We start from the raw sequence: 19,924 nt of genomic DNA on the forward strand, positions 1-19,924 counted from the left end.
CTAGAGTCATCCCAGAGGGGAGTCTCCATTGGGGACTGCTCAGATCAGATTGGTTTGGGAGAAAGCCCGTGAAGGATTATCTTGATCCTTATTTAAGGTAGGAGAGCCCATCCTACTGTGGGCAGCATCAGTCCCTGGGCAGGAGGTGCAGGCTGTATAAGAAGCTAACAATTGGGTGAACCCCCAATTGTTTCTGTTGCACTACCTTGGCTGTGAGTGGGTTCCCTGAGCTGATGTAATGCTGTGTAAAACAACAAGCAATCCTGGCTTCAAGTTCAAGGGCAAATAAAACCCTTTTCCCCTAAGTGGCTTTTGGCTATGGTGTTTGCCATAGCAACAGAATTAAAATAGAATTGAAGCTAAGCATGTCTGAGCCTGGCAGTGCTTGGATGGGAGACGGTTAATACTGCTTTGATATGCTCAGCTTAGCCCACATTGCTTCATTGCTTTCTTGTGTTGCCTGGGAATTGCAAAGTTCACCCACCTCCCTCTATCTTTCCTCACGATATTGTCTGCTAGATAGTCTTATAATCCTCCCTTCATTATCGTACTTCCAAGCAGCTTCCCCTTAGAGAGGTGGCTCAGCAGTTAGGAGCACTGTCTTCTCTTCTAGAGGTCCTGAGTTCAACCCCCAGCAACCACATGGTGGCTCACAACCATCTATATGGGATATGATGCCCTCTTCTGGCCTGCAGGTGTACATGCAAATAGAGCACTCATAAAATACATACATCTTTGGGGGGGAAAAAAAAAGATTTATTTGTGGAAGGGGCCTGGGAAGATGGTTAATTTAAGAGCACTGTCTGTTCTCCTGAAGGACCCAGGTTCAATTCCCAGCACCCACATGGCAGCACACAACTGTCTGTAATGCCAGTAGAATAAAATTAAATTAAAAAAAATATTTATTTGTGCAAATGAGTGTTTGCCACATGCACATATGTGAGCTACATGCATTCCTGGTGCTCACAGAGGCTAGAAGAGGGAGTTCAATTCCTCTGGAACTGGAGTTACAAGTGGCTGTGGGGCACAAGTGCTCTTAACCGCTGAGCCATGCCTCCAGCCCCCCGCAAGTTTATTCCTTTCATTGTTTTTAGGGAACCATCCCTAGAGTCCCCGGGTTATTGTTTTCTTCCTAATATCCTTGGAGTTGATGAAATTAATGATATTAGTATTACTACACTGATATTGGAAAAGGGATAAAGTGATGTTATTACAGGTTTTTAGAAATATGTGAATAAAAAGGTGAAGAGTCCTTTGCCTTGGTTTTATTTTTTATGTAATTAAAGGTCTTTGTAGAGTAAATTTAATGACTTTTTGAGAACATGGCACAATTTTCTGGTGAACGTTACATCTTATCACCTCAGGCAAGAAAGGGCACATGTGATAAAGACAGGACTCTTCAGCGGGTGCAGACGGCCTTCTACAGTTTCACATTCTGAATTCCTGGATTCAGTCTCTACCATATTCAAAATATTTGGAAGTAGGAGTTGCATCTGTATTGAACATGCACAAGTGTCTTTTAAAAATCGGCACAATTCTCTAATCATACAGCAGTGAGTTACACAGCGCCGACTCTGTGTTAGGTAGTGTTAAGTAATGCAGAGATGACTTAACATATCTGGAGCATGTCCCAAGGTCCTGTGCAATCAATCGCCATGCCATTGTATGTAAGAGACTTAGCCATCCCAAGATGTGGCACACTGGTGGAAAATGTTCAGGGACCACTCTCCACAAACTGAGAGAGGAGAGCATTTGTGTCCAAAAATGAGGAGGGTGGGGAAGACAATGTGACAGACTTGGTATTGGCAAAGTGTCCTGAAACTGCTTACATTTTTTTAAAAAGGAAAGGAAAGGGGGAGGGGAAGGCTTTTTTTTTTTTTTAAAGATAAGAGCTCATTGTGTAGCCCACACTGTCTTGAAAATTCACTATGAAGCCCAGGTTGGCCTTGACTGCTAAGCCCAACTGCCTCTGCCCCTTAAAGGGTAGGGTTTTGGGTAGGAGCCCCTTCTCCCTGCCTGAAACTTTGAACCCTTGTCATGGTATGGGGGTGGGGGTAGAAAAGAATAGACATCAAAATACTACTACATCTCTCTTTATATCGCATTGCAATGATTTGTTGGCTCATTCTAGGACGAGAATGTGGCTGCCAACCATCTAAGTCCCTGCATTGCTAATCTGCACACACATGCCCTGGCATGATGCTCATAGTTAATATGATTCATTTTCAATAAATACTCATTGAATAATTTGTAGAATGTTGAAAACATATTTTTAACAACCTTGTATGTGAAGATTAAAATTTTCCAGTATTTATACACAAAATATGATTCGTTATAACTGTAGAGACAGTACTCTAATGTATATATAGAAAGACTGCCTCATATATACATATAAACACACATATATGTATGCATATATATATATAAAATAACTATCTGCCTGACTGAGGCCGCCACGCCCTCCTGGGTGTGCATCTTCTCTTCACCACTAGGGGGAAACACAGATAATAAAATCAACCTCATAAACTTTATGTCCGCAACAAACTACGGAGGAGAAAAAAATAACCCATTGCTTTACATTAAACACTAAAGGCACTAAAGGCACTATCACAACAAATAATTTTGATATGCCTGACAGTTAACACTGGATCTCCCAAATGCGTTATCCAGTAGATTACCTTAGTCTACAACTCCATGGCTGGGCCTCATCTACTGATTGAAGGTCTAAGGTTCCTTCCAACACTGAGACTGATGTTTTCTTCCTGGTTGAGCCTCTCCCTGACACCATCCTGTTTTTAGTTTTTTTGTTTTTGTTTGTTTGTTCCCCCTCACCACCACCACCACAGGGTTTCTCTGTGTAGCCTTGGCTGTCCTGGACTCGTTTTAGACCAGGCTGGCCTTGAACCCTGCCTCTGCTTCCCAAGTGCTAGGATTAAAGGTGTGCACCACCACACCTGGTCCCTGTCTTTTTTTTTTTTTAAGATTTATGTATTTATTATGTATACAGTGTTGTGCCTGCATGTACAACTGTACACCGGAAGAGGACACCAGATCTCATTATAGATAGTTATGAGCCACCATGTGGTTGCTGGGAATTGAACTCAGGACCTTCGGAAGAGCAACCAGTGCTCTTAACCTCTGAGCCATTTCTCCAGCCTGCCTGGCCAGTGTCTTTAGTTTTTTACAATGTCCAGATCCCCTTCTAGGTCAGGAGCGATGGCTGAGATACACTCAGGCAGACCCAGAGTCTGGAGAAGAGTGCTCAGGACCCTAACCTGCCTCCCCTTTCATGGTGACTATATTTTATAAAGTCTAAAGGTCAACAAAGTTCCGACTAGTAATAATGTGTTCACAAATGTCAGTGCAAATTTTGAAACATGGACTGTCTAGAGAAATCTGCTATACATGTCATGGGATCAATGTCGAGGCTAACAAGGGCCTATGTGCACCCCGCCTTTATTAACATTTCTGATATCAAAATTAATCACAGCTTTCCTCCTCATTCAGCTTCTGTCCTATATGTGTAATATATGAGCAAACAAGCATTTTTCTTTTTAATGTTCAGGACAATTTTCACCATGAGAGTGAGAATCTATAAAAATAAAATTAGATAGAATATAGGGGAAATAATAAAGGGTTTTGTGTTAGTCACTGTTCTATTGCTATTAAGAGATGCCATGACCATGGAAATGTCATTAAAAGGAAGCATGTAATTGTGTTCAGGAGAAGTAGCGGGAAGCTCTACTGTTGGATCTGTAGGGAGAAGAAAGAGAGAGACACTGGGCCTGGCTTGAGCTTTTGAAACACCAAAGTCCACCCTGGGTGACACACTTCCTCTAATGAGGCTACATCTCCTGATTCTTTCAAACAGGGCCACTCTTGGTGACCAAGTTTTCAAATCTCTGAGCCTATGGGGCCCAACTTGTTCCTTTTATTCTTCTGAGGGCCCTTTAAAACAAAGCTTGAAGTAAATATTTGGAAGTGGTAGTTTGTTGGGGGAAGTAACAGCAGGAGTGAGGAAGCAGAAAGTGTGACACAACCGAGAAGAAAAAATACCCAGGAGCCTTTGGCCCTCACTTCGGATTACATGCTGCTTAGGACACACCCTTGCGTTGACTATTATGGTATGCTTAAGTCAGGATTGCCACTAAGCTGGTAAACAACACCCAAAGATCAGCTTCAGACTACAGATTGCTTAGGACATTCATATGATGACCATTTTACAGAATTTTGACCTCAAAAAATACTTAATCCTAAAGCTGCCAAACACAACCAAGCTGGAAATTGTGGAAAGCTTAGCAAAAATTGCTTCATTTTTGTAAATAGTTTTACTGAATTAGAGTTAATATCTTTCATTTTTATTTTGACAAAAAGGGGGTATAGAAATATATGGGAACAATAGCAAAAAAGGGTAGATTATTGAATCTACTCTTATAGATCATTGTATATTGATACAAAATTAAAGTTATAATTTGTTACATTGATATAGACACTATATATTGATACAAAATTAAGGTTATATTTTGGTTACAGCATACTATATATCGACTCTTTTAAGAATATTGTACCTGCGTAATTCTTAAAAATGCAGTGTGAAGTTCTAGTCCTTTTGAAGGCTACTATCACATACTATTTAGAATAATGAAGACATGCCAACTAATAGCCAACCAAAGTTGTGATTTTTCTTAGGTACTGATTTTCTAAGTTAGTCAGTATATAGCTAGAAACTAGTAATTCGTATATACTAGAGAAGATATTTTTTAAAAAAACCTTCAGAGACATGTAGACTATGGCATTTAAAGATGTTTTATTAATTTGAGATTTTTCTTGACAACGAGACATGTCAACTCCTGGCAGCACTGCCATTTGACTTCAAAGAAGATGATGAGCATCAAAACATTCTCCTTAGGAGATGGCCTCACTGTGGCAAGCTAGCCACTGGGAAAGACTTGGCTTTGCTTCTACTACAGACAGAATGCAGGAAAATTGACTGCTGAGCTTTGCAAAGACAAGGTAGGCAAGTCCTTCAAATTACCTGCTTCACAATAAAGTCTGTCAGATAGTCTGAGCTAGAAGGCTGAAGATGATGCTCCAACATTATAGAGCTACCCTGGGTGACTGTCCAGGCTTCCAGCAGTATCTGCCATTTCTATTGTTTTAGAAGCTGCTTGCTCTGCACTTCCTGTTTATTCAGATAATATTTATCCTTCTTAGGCCTCATATGCGTTGAAGAGTAAGTAGTTATAGCTTTACAACTAAACTTAGTTGTTTAGGATTTAAGAAGATGCTTTAGGTCTAAAGACGGTTTTTGATTGGTAATGTAAGTTTTGATACAAAATGATTTAGGTACAGAACTTTGGACTCACCAGGATAGGATGGATTATAGAATACTTTCTCCAAGGTTGCCAATATGAATGGACTAGAAATTATGAATGTATTTTTTCTTACCAGATGGTATATAGTTTATTGATGCTAGAGAAAAACGTCTTTTATTTAGACAAAAAGAGGGAAATGTTGCAGGATCTTTGATCCCATTGTGACCTCTGATATTGTAAGCTGTAAAAACACCTTTAATTCAGGAGATTTCTGTACACAAGACTTAATAAAGTTAACCTTAAATCAAAAGGTAGAGGAAGAAACCAGGGATTACAGAGTAGGAGGAAGTTTGAGTTGAGGGGTATGAAGACAGCGTGTAGAAGTAGAAGGAGCTCTTGGGCTTTTAGCTCTTGAGCTTTTAGCTCTTGAGCTCTTGAGCTTCTTCAGCTCCTTGGCCTTTGGCTTTTTGGGCTTTTTGAGCTTTGTCCTAGCAAGGCTTTGGCTTTTTCCTTCTGGGCTGCTAGCTGAGTTAGTGAGCCTTTTGGGCCTTTTCCAATCAGGACGTGAGCTGAGTAGGAAGGTCAGTTGGGTGCTTTTTCTGCCTCTTTGAACTAACAGGTTTTCACCCCAGCATCTGGCTCCTGAGTCTTTATTGGTAAAATAGAACATTTGGGATTATCATTTAAAACAACATTTATATAGTTTTCTTTCTCCTAGAACTTACTCTGTAGACCAGGATGGCCTTGAACTCAGAGATCCACCTGCCTCTGTCTCCCAAGTGCTGGGATTAAAGGCATGCACCACCATGCCTAGCTGCTTATATAGTTTCTTACAAACACATCTTTTGACTTCAAGAAATTCTCGTTTTGAAGTTAGAGATTATATTTCTCATATATTTTACTTTTTATAAAAGACCTACCACGTGAGCACAAGAACATGAGTTTGGCTCACCAGCAGCCTCAGAAAAGCCAGGGATGATGGCACAGTAAACCCCAAACCTCAGGATTGGGATACAGAGAAAGGTAGATCTCTGAAGAGCGTTAGCTAGCAAGCCTAGCCAAACAGATGGACTCCAAGTTCAGTGAGAGACCCTGTCTCGAAAAATAAGGTGGAGAGCAATCAGGAAGGACACCTAATGTTGACTACCAGCCCGTGCATGCATATCCACATGCCCTGGTGTACAACACACACCTCAAACCAAAATTCAAAGAAGAAAAAACTAAGCACAAGAAAGTAAATGAATAATATAAAGCATTTGTTTTGTGACTTTTATGTGTTCTCTTTTAAAACATTTTACTATTAGAAGCTGGATCCATAACCCAGAAGCAGAGTTTACCACTTATTAATCCCAGTACCACAAAAAGAGTAGATGCACATAAAATTTGAATATTAATATTATTGATATCACTAATTTTTCTTTATGTTAATGATTTGGCTTTATTAGATTACTATATCATTTAGTAAACAGTAGTATGAAATAAAAAATTAATAAGTATTAAAAATACTTAGTTAAATACCAGTTATCTATACGCGCAGAGGAAAAGGCTGGGTTACAATGATCTGGAATTATTCATCCCAGCTCTTAGCAATGAGGGAGACCTCTAAGATCTGGCCTGCGGAGCGCAGCAGACAGTGTGGACTTCTCCGACCTTTCCCCAAGCCTCCCAATGAAGTGTTTTGTTGCCAAGAATTATTAACCCCTCCAGTTAGGCAGAAGCTGCAACCACACTTCTAGTGGCAAGGGCCCCGGATGTCAACCAATCATCTGCCATGCAGAGAACAGTTGCAGTCACAGAAAAATTACCTAATGAAAAAGACATTTAAAAAAAATAAAAAGAATCACAATTATTTTTCAAAAACTGTGGCCAAATTTTTATCTAACATAGAAATGTTGTGTAGTTTGAGGCAAGTGATATCCTAAAGAGTCCCTGGGTGTGGTTGCTTGTAGCAGGGACTGGCCATCTGATATCCTGGGAAATAAGTAGTTTATTTTCTCTCATCACCAGGAAATCCACAAGGGGACTTTTGCTTCCCTGATTCCAGAGACTGACTGAGACCTGTTGGCAGTTTCAAACCTTGGAAACAGACAGCACTGGCTGCTGGTGAGGGCCAGTAACACAAATAGACATCACTTCACTTTTCCTAATGTCACAAGCCTTGGAAATTCTCCATTCAAAAAGAAATTAGCAGGGGCTGGAGAGATGGCTCAGGGGTTAAGAACACTGTCTGCTCTTCCAAAGGACCTAGGTTCAAGTCCCTGCACCCAACTGGCATCCCACACCTACCTGTAAAGGATCTGATACCTTCTTGCTGGTGTACATAAAATAAATCTTAAAAAGAAGCAGAAGGAGAAGGAGAAGAAGAAGAAGAAGAAGAAGAAGAAGAAGAAGAAGAAGAAGAAGAAGAAGAAGAAGAAGAAGAAGAAGAAGAAGAAGAAGAAATTAGCAAGGCGATGGATAATACAAGAAACGTTGGTGGGCTGTGTTTGCCCCCCACCCCCACCCCGCCCCCGATCTCTCAGATGGTCCCTTTTGTATTTTGCTAGACAAACTGTAGTTAAGATCTGGTTTAGAAGTGTGGCCATACAACAGTTTGGGGCTCCATGACACTTACAGCACCGAAATTTCCTAATTGGTAAAGGTTCAAGCACGTTTCAAATATATACGCTTGGTCATACCCCTTGTCTGCTTGGAATCCTTCGCTAGCTTTCTGGAACAAAGCATATTATTCCTTTGGAAAGGATACCAAGCCCCTAATGACCAGAGTCCAGAGCCCATCGGCTCTCACGCCTGCAACCCTCATCACCTGTAACTACCCCCCTCTGACTATGCGGGACTGGAAGGAGACGATGCCCTGTTCTTGGCTGCACGCTGTCCTTCCAGCACCCCTATCTTGAAGCAGGCTCTGTTCACTTCCTAGAACAGTCTCAGAGTTGGCTCATGAACACACACCCTCACCTGCCCATCACCCCTCTTTCTCTACATTGTATCAGCCTTTTCCTTAAGGATTTCCCAACCCCTCACAACAGACTTTCTGTGCTCACACTACTGCTATAAAAATACTCATCGATCTGAAGTAAAATTATTATATTTCTCACCTGGAAGGCTCTTAAATGGAAAAGTGATTTTGTTTGTTTGCTTTTTTTCTTTTTATCTCCCCAGTATATGTACATAAGAAAATACATAAATATTCTTTAACAAAGCCAATGATTGACTAAAGCACTTGGAAGGCGCTGGGGCACTTTCAAACATTGTTTTTACTGATTCATGAACCAGCTTTGTCTTTACCTATCATGTACACATTATTGTCATCTCAAAACCTTCATAAATGAGGAAGCAGAGGGTCACAGAGACTTGAGTACCTTGGCTTCAGCTATTCTGAGAGCTATGGGCAAGCTAGGGATTTTACTCACTCCCAAGCCAAAGGGGAAGGGACCTGCAGGTGCACGCCTGGGCATGGCATCAAATTCATCTGACTTTTATATCTATAGACTCCGCAGTGGAGCTAGTATTAGGATGTTAAACTTCGCTGGATCTCAGTGCTCCTAACTATAAAACAACAGGAGTGACAGACATTAAGGAAGGAATTTCAAGCATTTTAGATTTTGGATCAACTAATCTTTCTATTGCAAAGATCCTCACACTTCCCTGACTCCCAGTATCCAACAAAGGCCAGTCTCTCTCAAACTTTAAACTAAAATAACCCACAGTGCCTCTGTAACTTTGTTATGGTACCCAGGATACTAGGGCCCATGGTCCTAGAATCTCAGACCTAATTAAAGAAATTGCCCCTTATGCTTATAGGAAATGGAATAAGAAAGATTTGTACATCAAACTTGATCATGTGGGTTTTTAAAGACAAGAAGTTATACTGGTATTGTTGACAGTATTAATGTCAACAGTATGTTAGTAATGTTTTTAAAACATGAGTATTTCTGTTAGTAGTCTGAAATACTGGAAAATATTGCTGAGTATGGAGTTTGTCACCATACTAGAACACAGAATAAGTTCTGACAGTATCTACCCAAAAATAATAGCTCTAACTAATATATGAGTCGATAAATATAGGCATCTTGTGATGGCTATTCATGGTTGTCAACTTGGTTATGTCTGGAATTAAGTAAAACCTAAGCAGCTCAGTATACCTGTGAGGGATTTTTTTTCTTAATTAAATTATTTGATGTGGGAAGACCCACTTTTAATACAGATCTTTTGAGGTGAGAAGATCCACCTTTAATCTGGGCCACGCCTTCTCCTGGCTGCCTACATAAAGGGCGTGGAAGAAGAAAGCTTGCTCTTGCTGACAATTCCATTCCTTCACAGGCCTTAGAGCCTACTTCAGTGCTGGTCCTCTAGAGACCCCTGACTAATACACACAATATAACCCATTCTGTTAGGAGCATATGCTTGTGTTTGGCATTCAAAGGGATTAATTCGAGGAATCCCCTCAAATGTCAAAGTCCTCACATGCTTGTCTCATATATAATATGATAGAGTATGTGCCTATAGTACATGCATTTATTCTTCTGTATAATGGACGTCATATCTACATTATCTCTATGTATTTGCTAATAAAAGAGAAATGTTATATATAAGTAGTTGTTTTGGTATGCTGCTTAAGGAATAATGACAAGAAAAAAAAAATCCATATGTTGTTCCTCCCCAAAATAATTTCTGTCAATTCAAGACTGGTTGACTCTCAGGTGTGAAACAGGGCACAGTAACAAAGTGACTGACACTCACATTTATAGATCATTGTCCACGCAAAGACAGGAAATAAATTCATCACGGAGAAGCTTATTGCAGCCGTCGGAGCCTACTGCAAGGAGCCTGTGGATGTGTTTCACTGAGCGCCATCACCTCAGCTGGGATACAGCTGAGGCAGGAACTTCAACAGTTTCCTCTTTCGAGCTGCCACGGTATAAAAGACGTCTCTCATAGCGAGGCTGTTGGAAGCAATCCAAGTTCTGGGAAGGTTTCTCATTAAATGTTTCATGTTGTCACCACTTTCAACGCAAGCAATTGCAAACACTTCACAAGCTGTTGTAGAGCTGATTCCGTAGATAAATTGGTGAAATTCCTCTTCTTTAAAGTCCTGAGCCACAAAACATTTGTTACGGCGCTCGTGGGAGGAATGGACATGAGTGATCTACCCAGAGATTCTAGTCCAAGACCATCCGCAAAGAGAGACGTCAGTTTCCTGGTGTCTCTCGTGTGTTACCAGTTAATGATGCCAAGATGTCTCTCTGCATACAGAATGATATACAAAAACGGCTGCTAGAGGAATATGGGCAGAGCAAGCAGAAGGTAGTGAGCATGCCCTGTGTCCTCTGCAGAACACAGGCTGTAACTGGAGGAAGACAAGGAGAAACGATGCTCAGCCATGCCAGTCTCTCTGAAGTACCCGAGAGGCCGTACGTTGGTATAGATGAGCTCAGCAGAGAAAAGTTCAGAACAGCCCATGGCACACAGATGCAAAGATTGAAAGACAAACAATGTAGGCTTTACTCTCAAAATAGATTTCATTAACTTTTATGCAGTTCTAAATCATTTGAGTTTTGTTTTGTTTCTTATCTTTTTGTTTGCTTTGCTTTTTTTTTTTTTTTTTTTTTTTTGAGATAGGGTCTCACTATATGCACCTTGGCCTGCCTAGAACTCAGCTAATAGGCCAGGTGAGCTTTGAACTCAGAGACCCATCTGCTCTTTCTCCCAAGTCTGGGAGTAAAGGTGTGAGCCATCATTCTCAGCCCTAATTTTTTTAAAAACTTAATTTAATTTTTTACAACTTTTTTTTGTTGGTAAAATGGTAATGGTAAAGTACACATAACATAGCTAATCTTTATGACCCTTAGAGTGAGCTGCCCAGTGGCATTTGCTAAGACCACAGTGACGTAGAGTCATCACCAACATCTATCTTCAGAAAGTCTGTTCCTGTTAAACAGCACTGCTGGGCACCCGTGTTCCCAAGACACTTGCAACACAGTCTGCTTCCTGCCTCTAAGAATTTGACTATCTGTGTTACCTCATATACACAGACTCACACAGTAAGTGTATTTTGTATCTGCCTCTGTTACCATAATGTCTAGGCTCACCCACAACTGGTACATGAAAGCTGTACCTATTATGGGCTGCCATGTGATATTTCAATACACGAATACATTGTATAGTAGTCAAATCCAGGACAAACATGTCTGCGTTCTCAATTCAAGACACCAACCCATGGAACCCTGTCACCTACTGTCTTAATTAGGGTCACTATCACTGTGATGAAACACCACAACCAAAAGAAAGGGCAGGAAAGGATTTATTTCACTTACAGCTCCATATAACTGTCCATCTTCAAAAGCAATGAGGGCAGGAACTCAGCAGTCTAAGAACTGGAAGCAAGAACTGATGATGTTGTGGAGGCCCTGGAAGGGTGCTGCTTACTGACTTGCTCCTCACCGCTTGCTCAGTTTCCTTTGTTATGTGCATGAGGGATGTTTCTTCATGTAGCCTTGGCTGTCCTGGACTGTCCTTTGTTGTCCAGGCTGGCCTTGGGTACACAGAGATACGCCTGCCTCTGCCTCCAGAGTGCTGGGATTGCAGGCCTGTGTCACCAAATTCCACGTCAGCTTACATTTTTACAGAATTCAGGACCACCAGCCCAGGGATGGTACCACCCACAATGGGCTGGGCCTTCCCACATCAGTCATTAATTAAGAAAATGCTCCACAGGCTTGCCTCTTATGGAGGCATTTTTCTCAATTGAGGCTCCTTCCTCTCTGATGACTCTAGCTTGGGTCAAGTTTGTTGTTTTAAATGATAATCCCAAATGTTCTATTTTACCAATAAAAACTCAGGAGCCAGATACTGAAGTGAAAACCTGCTACGTCAGAAAGGCAGAGAAAGCGCCCAGTTGGCCTTCCTACTCAGCTCACATGCTGCTGGAAAGGCCCAAAAGGCTCACTAGCGCAGCTGACAGCCCAGGAGGAAAAGGCAAAAAAACAAACAAACAAAAAAACCCAAGGCCAAAGGCTTGCTAGCTCAAAAGGCAAAGGCCAAGGAGCTCAAGAGCTAAAAGCTAAAGAGCTCCTTCTACATCTACACGCTGTCTTAAATACCTCGAAACTCAAAGTTCCTCCTACTCTTTAATCCCTGTCAGCTGCTTTCTTGCTCCACCTCTTGACCTAGGGTTAACTTTATTAAATCCTGTGTACAGAAAGCTCTTGGATTAAAGGTGTGTGTTAGGGATTACCTGCACCAAACAAAAAACAGGTTTTTACCGTTCACAATCTCAGGGATCACAATGGGTTCAAATATCCTGCAACATAGAAACTTATGAAAGGCATGACTAATATTTTTATCGTGAGATACAAATAGTGACACCAAATGCATTCTATTCTTCTTTCCTATCTTGATTTTTTTTGAAAAGCAGTAATTAATGAACATTTAAGTTTTAAAGCCCCAGTCATAAGGTCAAGCATCCTTTTAAATTAAAATTTCAAACCACCAGAATTTTGAGCACTGACTGAAACATTAGGCTCCTGCAGATTAACAATGATAAGGCACACAATGAATATTTCAACTAACTACAATTTGACAGAGGTGTCAATGAGGAAACTTTAGTCTGTTAGGAATTCTGAAGGAGTGTCAATCTACCTGGGCAAGGAGCACTGGGAGGGAGGAATTCAGGACAGAGCCAGACGTGGGCTCATCAAATGACGTAATTTCTCCAAGAAGTGCTGGTAGTTTAGTGTTCCCGAGACCTAGGACATGAAGCGTGGCAGAGGTAGTTGGAAGGCAAGTATGTTAGAGGGATGTCCCTGGGCAGGAATGACGTTGAGGTAATCTAAAGCAAGAAGGGTAGTAAATAGGGTAGTGCAATAGTGTAAGCAAAGTTCTGAGCTAAGGTAAAGACGGAAGGAAAAAGAAGGAAGTGAGAACATTTGCGAATCAGAGCTCTTAGGGCCCAGTGCATATGGATCTCCTGGTCTTACAGCTTGGACCACAGTGTCTTATAAATGCCATCAATCACAGAAACGGTAAAGGGGGTTATGGTAACAAAGCTACCTTAATGAGTCAGACGAGTTGGTAAACCTGTTGAAATATGAGGTGCTTATCAGTGCTGACAGCAGGTGGATGTCCAGGCAAGGCTAACAGGAACACAGCTACTGAGTTTTTATCAAAAGCCAAGGGAGTGGCTGAGACTGTCTGGAGAGAAATAGCCCACAACAAGAGAAGAAAACCGAGGAAGAAATGCAGGAAGCAAACATTTCCGAGACTGGGAAAGGAAGACACTTTGGTTTCTGGTTGAAGGTGGTCTGTTTAGCCAAATCCCAGGGCTCTTCTATTATAGTAATGAAAAGTCACAAGAAGATGAAAGATCATTGTAACTTTAGAAACAAAACATAAACCACCACTTGTTAGAATCTGTGAGGAATTTTCCACTCAATACAGAGCATATGGAAGTAATTCACATGACATTTGGCCATCTCCACATGTATTAATCTCCATTGCAAAACATAGAGCTGGTTGAAATTTAAGAAGAATGTAAGTGAGATGAAAAACACGAACATCATCCATGGAGTGTAAAGCTGCAGATGGTGAATGCCGTAATTCAGCAATTCCACTTTTGAAACTGACAAGAACGTGTGCTCATATCTATTAAGAATAGGCAAGTGCCATGGTTTTATTTAAAATGAATAAAAATAAAAAATATAAAAACCAACTCAAATGGCTATCAGGAATGAAATGGGGGGAGTATTATGGTATATTGACACAACAGAATGCTTCCTATCCTTGAGAATCATTGAATTGTGAGAAATAAATGTGCCAATGTCATGCCTAGAAGCAATCCCTATTTGATTCCATGACATTCAAGAAGAAGCAATGCCAATCCGATGTGGTGGGGATCAGCAGAGTGCTGCATTGAGGATACTGACTAGGAAGCTCAAGGGAGGCTGTGGAGTGCTAAATTGTTCCTTTAATGCCTGTTCCTGGGTAAAGTGCCTGGTATGCAAACATGAAGATTGCATTGGAACTCCAGGAATCAGGTAAAGTCAGAGAGGATGGGCTCAATGAAGTTCACCTCTGATCTCAGTTGTCACACAACATGTGCACACTTGTGCGCGCACACACACACACACACATATAAATAAATATATATGAGGTGCATGTAAACACCTCATATATAAATATATAATAAATAAATTATATTATGTATACTATATTATATATAATTGTTACATTCTAAAGATGAAGAAAAAATATCCCGAAAATACAAAATTAGAAGGACAAGAAACTCTTACAAAGGAATAAAAGCTTTGACAGTTCTGAAGTGATGGAGTAACTTTGTCCTCAGATAAGAGAGAATGTAGAGTATGTAAACATGCTTCTTTAAATCTGCAGTTTCAGAATAAGCTTTTAAACACTTGAGGATTTAATCCAACAATGTGAGTGATAACTTGTCAAAAGAGATAGTATATTAGTTAGAATAAACATCTATATAACAAATAATGGTAAATATGTATAATGGTTCAGAGAAAGACACTTATAAATCAAGTGAATGCTTTCAATAACTCATTAGTCAAAGACGTTAGAAAGTAATTTAACTGAAGGAGCACAAAAACAAAGTGTGTCCAAGCTCTGCGCAAATGTTAAAAGGAGATTTGCACTGTATATTAAATGACCATATGAGAAAAAAAGAAAGGCCTTAAATCAACATTCTATGCTTTCATTTAAACTAGGAAAACTAAACCAAAGGAAGTAGGAGGGAAATGAAAGCAAAAATTCAGAGAATACTAATAGAAAGAAAAATGAGAAAACCAATCCAATGGAAACTGGCTCGTTGAAGAAGCCAATACATTTTGTAAAAATTTACCATAACCAGCTGGATGGGGTGGAGAGAGGAGAGGAGGGATTCAAAATCAGGATGAAAGGTGAGCATTATTACAGAACTTAAAGGCCTTAGCGGGACAAGGGGGGGCCATAACAACGCCCTTAGCCACACATTCTATAAGACAGACAAGCGGACGGAACAGACACATTTTTTTATTTTAAAAATATTTACTTGTTGTTTGGCATGTGTGTGTGTGTATGTGTGTGTGTGTGTGTGTGTGTGTGTGTGTGTGTGTGTGTGTACTCAAGCACGCATGAGGGTCCACATGCACAGACACACATGCATACTTTGCATACTGCAGTCAGAGGACAACTTGAAGGAGTCAGTTTTCTCCTTCCGCCATGTAGATCCTGGGACTGAACTCAGGTCATCATGCCTGGTGGCAAGTGCCTTTACTGACCACATGTCTTGTTGGCATCTGGACACATTTCTTAAAGTTTTTTTTTTCTTTTTTGAAGCAGAGTCTCTTGCAGCCCAAGGTGGCTTAGCACTTGCAATGCAGCTGAGCATGACCGTGATCTCCACCTCCCAAATGCTGGAATTATAGACGCGCTCCTCCATGCCCAGTTCTATTAAGAAACTATTAAGGCTGACCCAAGAACAAACATATTATTACTCCTGTAATTAATAAAGAAACTGATTTTCAGGGGTCCTAATTAGGTTATGTATGTGACGAAATGCTGGTCAAACCCAACTTGGGGAGGAAAGGTTTTGTTTGGCTTACAGGCCACAGTGGATCTCTGAGGGATGTCAAGGAAGGAACGGAAGCAGAGCCACGGAAGAGTGCTGCTAACTGGCTTGCTCTTCATGGCTTGCTCAGCTTGCCTTGGCCCACACACCAACAGTGGGATGACCTCCCTCCCCTATAAAAATCAAGAAAATGCCTCCTGGCCTTGCCTACAGGGCAATCTGATAGAAGCATATTCTCAATCAAGGTTCAGTAGTCTCAGATTGACTCTAGCTTGTGTCAAGTTGACAAACAACAACAACAACAACAACAACAAACCTGACCAGCGTAGTTGGTGAAAAGCTTCAAATTTTAGGCCAGGCATGGCGACACATGTCTTTAATCCCAGCACTCAGGAGACAGAGGCGAGTATATATTTGCGAGGTTGAGGACAGTCTGATCTACAAAGTAAGTTCCAGATCACCCAGAACTAAATTATGAGGTCCCTGCCTCTGTTGCAGGATATTTGATCACACTGTGAACCCGAAGATTGTGTTGTTTACTGGAAGAACGTGTTTCTAGTTGTGTGGCTCAATCCTAGTGCACACCTTTAACCCAAGACAGGAGTAAATAAAGTCAACCGTAGTTCAAGTGATAGAGCAAGCAACAGGTTGACAGAGAGGAGAATAGGGAAAAAAAATCACAGAGTAAGATGAGATGGATAGGGAGATGCACAGGAAGTAGGGGGGAGGGACAGCCGGGTGCTTCCTCTTCTCTCTGAGCTAGTAGACTTTCACCTCAGCATCTGGCTCCCAAGTCTTTATTGATGCAATTGAATGACTGAGATTTTGTTCAAAATAAGATGTCTAAAAAAAAAAAAAAGTCCCAAGCCTAGATATCATATTAGACTTCTGCATAAAAACAGACCAAAAGGATGTCCTCCCCCCAAATATATACCTTCTTAGAAACATTTATAATACTTGACCAAATATCTGGGTCCTGTGGCCTAGCCAAATTGACACATAAAATAACCATGCCATCAACAGGGAAAAGAATAATAGAAATCCTACATAAACTACTAAAGAAAAGGGAAGAGGAGGGACTATTCATTTTGTAATATTGTAATTCATATTATGGAAATAACACTGAGGTTCAGCCTAGGAATGAAAGACCAGCTTGAACTTTGAAAGCTGAAACAATATAACTAAACGTGTCAGTCAGCATCAACATTACCAACAACAGAACAAAACCAAAAAGCACAACATCATTTCAAATAGATGGCAAAAAATAAAAACATGAAGGTAACTTTAGGAAACCTGAAAATAGAGGGAAAAACTTTAAATCTGACAAAGGACATCTGTAAAACAAAACAAACACACAGAGAAACAAATAGCAGCAAACACATAGCGAGCATCATGTCTACTGAGGAAAGGCTGAGGGCGTTTCTCCTAATGGCAGAGAGACAAGGCAGCGAGGGCTATCCTTGCCACTTTGGTTCAATATGGTGCAAGTGGTGGTAACTAACACAATAAGGAGGTAAATATATAAAACGCACATGCTGGAAAAGAAGACTACAACTATATTTGAAGATGGCATGGCTGTCCATATAGAAAATATCTCAAAGAATCTAAAAAAAAAATCTACCAGAAATAACGAACAAGTTAAGCAAACTTGGCAGGGAGAGAGGGAGAGAGGGAGGAAGGAAAGACCTAAAATATGTTCAAGTAATGTGGTAGGTACTCAGTGTTTGAAAATATATTCTATATGCTTTACGTTTGAAATATTTACCCAAAAGGGTTTCTTTATCCTTCCAAATAAGAAAATGAGCTGGGCGTGGTGGCGCACCCCTTTAATCCCAGCACTCGGGAGGCAGAGGCAGGTGGATTGCTGTTTGTTCTAGGCCAGCCTGCTCTACAAAAGGAATACGGGATAGCCAAGGCTAACATAGAGGTACCCTGTCTCCAAAAACAAAAACAGAAAAAGAAAAAAAGTATGATCCAAAACTTAATCCTAACATTCTGCTGTATAAGCTTTCAGATGCTACCTTATTTACTAGTCTTCGTATCGTATGTGTAATGAGCGTTGGTGGCCTTTTAGTGTTGATTTTGGTATCCCTCCCCCCACCAGAGGTCAGAATTTTCACTAGCGCCTTATATTTCAAGGAGAATGGGACCCATGTGTGTTACCTCTCTCTTTGGGAAGCTTGTCTCTCTGGATTTATCAGCCTGTTTGTAGATAGTGCAGATACGGCTTCTCCTCTCTGTCCACTTGGGGGCTATCTCAGTCCATTTCTAACTCACTAGATAGGGACTGTCATACACTGTTCCCAAACCGAATCTACTCATACTTCGTCCCTGTGGTGTGAAACAAGGCTGTTTGGCACTAACGCCAGACTTTTGGACACCTTTTAACACACATCTTTAATGAAAAGCTACAGCCGCACAGGGCTCTGCTCGCCTTCCTTACCTTACCAGTGCTTCTGCGCGCCACAAGTGCGGACTACATCTCCCAGGATGCACCGTGTCACCGCCCACTCATGTTTACTTCCTGCGAAGGGCTCTCTGAGTGTTAATAGCACTACAGAGTAGAGGATTTCGGAGCTTCTTGGGAAGGCATTGGGACTCTCTTGTACTTTCCTGGGAGAAGAGGAGGACGGCAAGCCACAACAGGACGATATCTGTCTAATTTTCTGGTGTGCACAGACCTTGCTCTACTGGGAGAGAGGCTCTGGCACCGCCTTCAGGCAGGCCCCTTACAGGTGGTTGGTTGGTGCTCTTGTCATTCAGTTATGTTCTTGGAGGCGTCAGAGACAGTGAGGTAGGCTGGCAGTTCTGAATATACATACATACACACACACACACACACACAAACATACATACACACCATACATACATATATGCATACACATGCATGTGACTGTATGTATGTGATTAATAGTAATATAGTAATTTATGATATATATTAAATATATACTATCTTAATAATATGTAATGATTTAAGATTTTATATCTATGTATATATTTATATGGTCTGGGATCCTTATTTTTCTATCTTTTAAAATTGATTACTGCTAATATGTCCTGAAAATACTACTTACTTAGGGAAAACTGAGAAGTGACAGCTTTGGTGTGTGTGTGTGTGTGTGTGTGTGTGTGTGTGTGTGTACTTGCCTAGCATACTTAAAACAGTTATACACACACACACACACACACACACACACACACACACACACACACACACACAAAGACAGTGACTCAAAAGTGGGCATACATTAGAAACAGACACTGTTGAAGAAATAGGTGGGTAGGGCCTTGAGATGCGTGTCCTCATTTGTTGACTCTGTAGCCTCTGGCAGACTAGGTTATGACCGTGGCTCACTGTTACTCTCTTTGTGAAAAAGGACATTATCAGTTCTCCCTACTTGATACTTTGATGACAAATCAAAAGAAGACATGTAAACAAGGTTCCTAAGCTCTACAGACATTCTAAAAGTAAGATGGTAATAATAACAGTAGCAGTAATAATAATAATAATAATAATAATAATAATAATAATAATAATAATAATAATAATAATAATAATAATAGGTCAGGGCAATAGAAATGCTAGTGACGAAGAGCAGGAGAGAGAACTCAGTAGTCAAGAGCTTGTGTCGCTCTTGCCGAGGATTCCGGTTCAGTTCTGGTTTGTACCTCCAGCTCCAGGGACCTTCATCCTCGTCCGGCCTCTAGGACCACTGTACTCACTTGCAGAAACCCACATACAATTAAAAGTCACATTTAAAAAAAAATAAAAGAAAAGTTGAAAGATTGATCATGAAAGTGAGGTGATTGTTGATGTGTCTGCCTTTCGTCCCAGCACACAGGAGGCAGAGGCAGGCGGATGTCTGAAAGTTGGAGGCCAGCCTGGTCTACATAGCTAGTTCCAGGACAGCCAGCCAGGGCTGCACAGAGAAACTCTGTATCAAAAAAAGAAAAAGAAAAGAAAAAGAAAAAAGAAAGAAAGAAAAATGAAAAAGAAAGAAAGAAAGAAAGAAAAAATATTGCTAATGAACTAAGGGTA

This window comes from Acomys minous (assembly GCF_964271855.1).
Source record: "Acomys minous genome assembly, chromosome: 15".
Lineage (NCBI taxonomy): Eukaryota > Metazoa > Chordata > Mammalia > Rodentia > Muridae > Acomys > Acomys minous.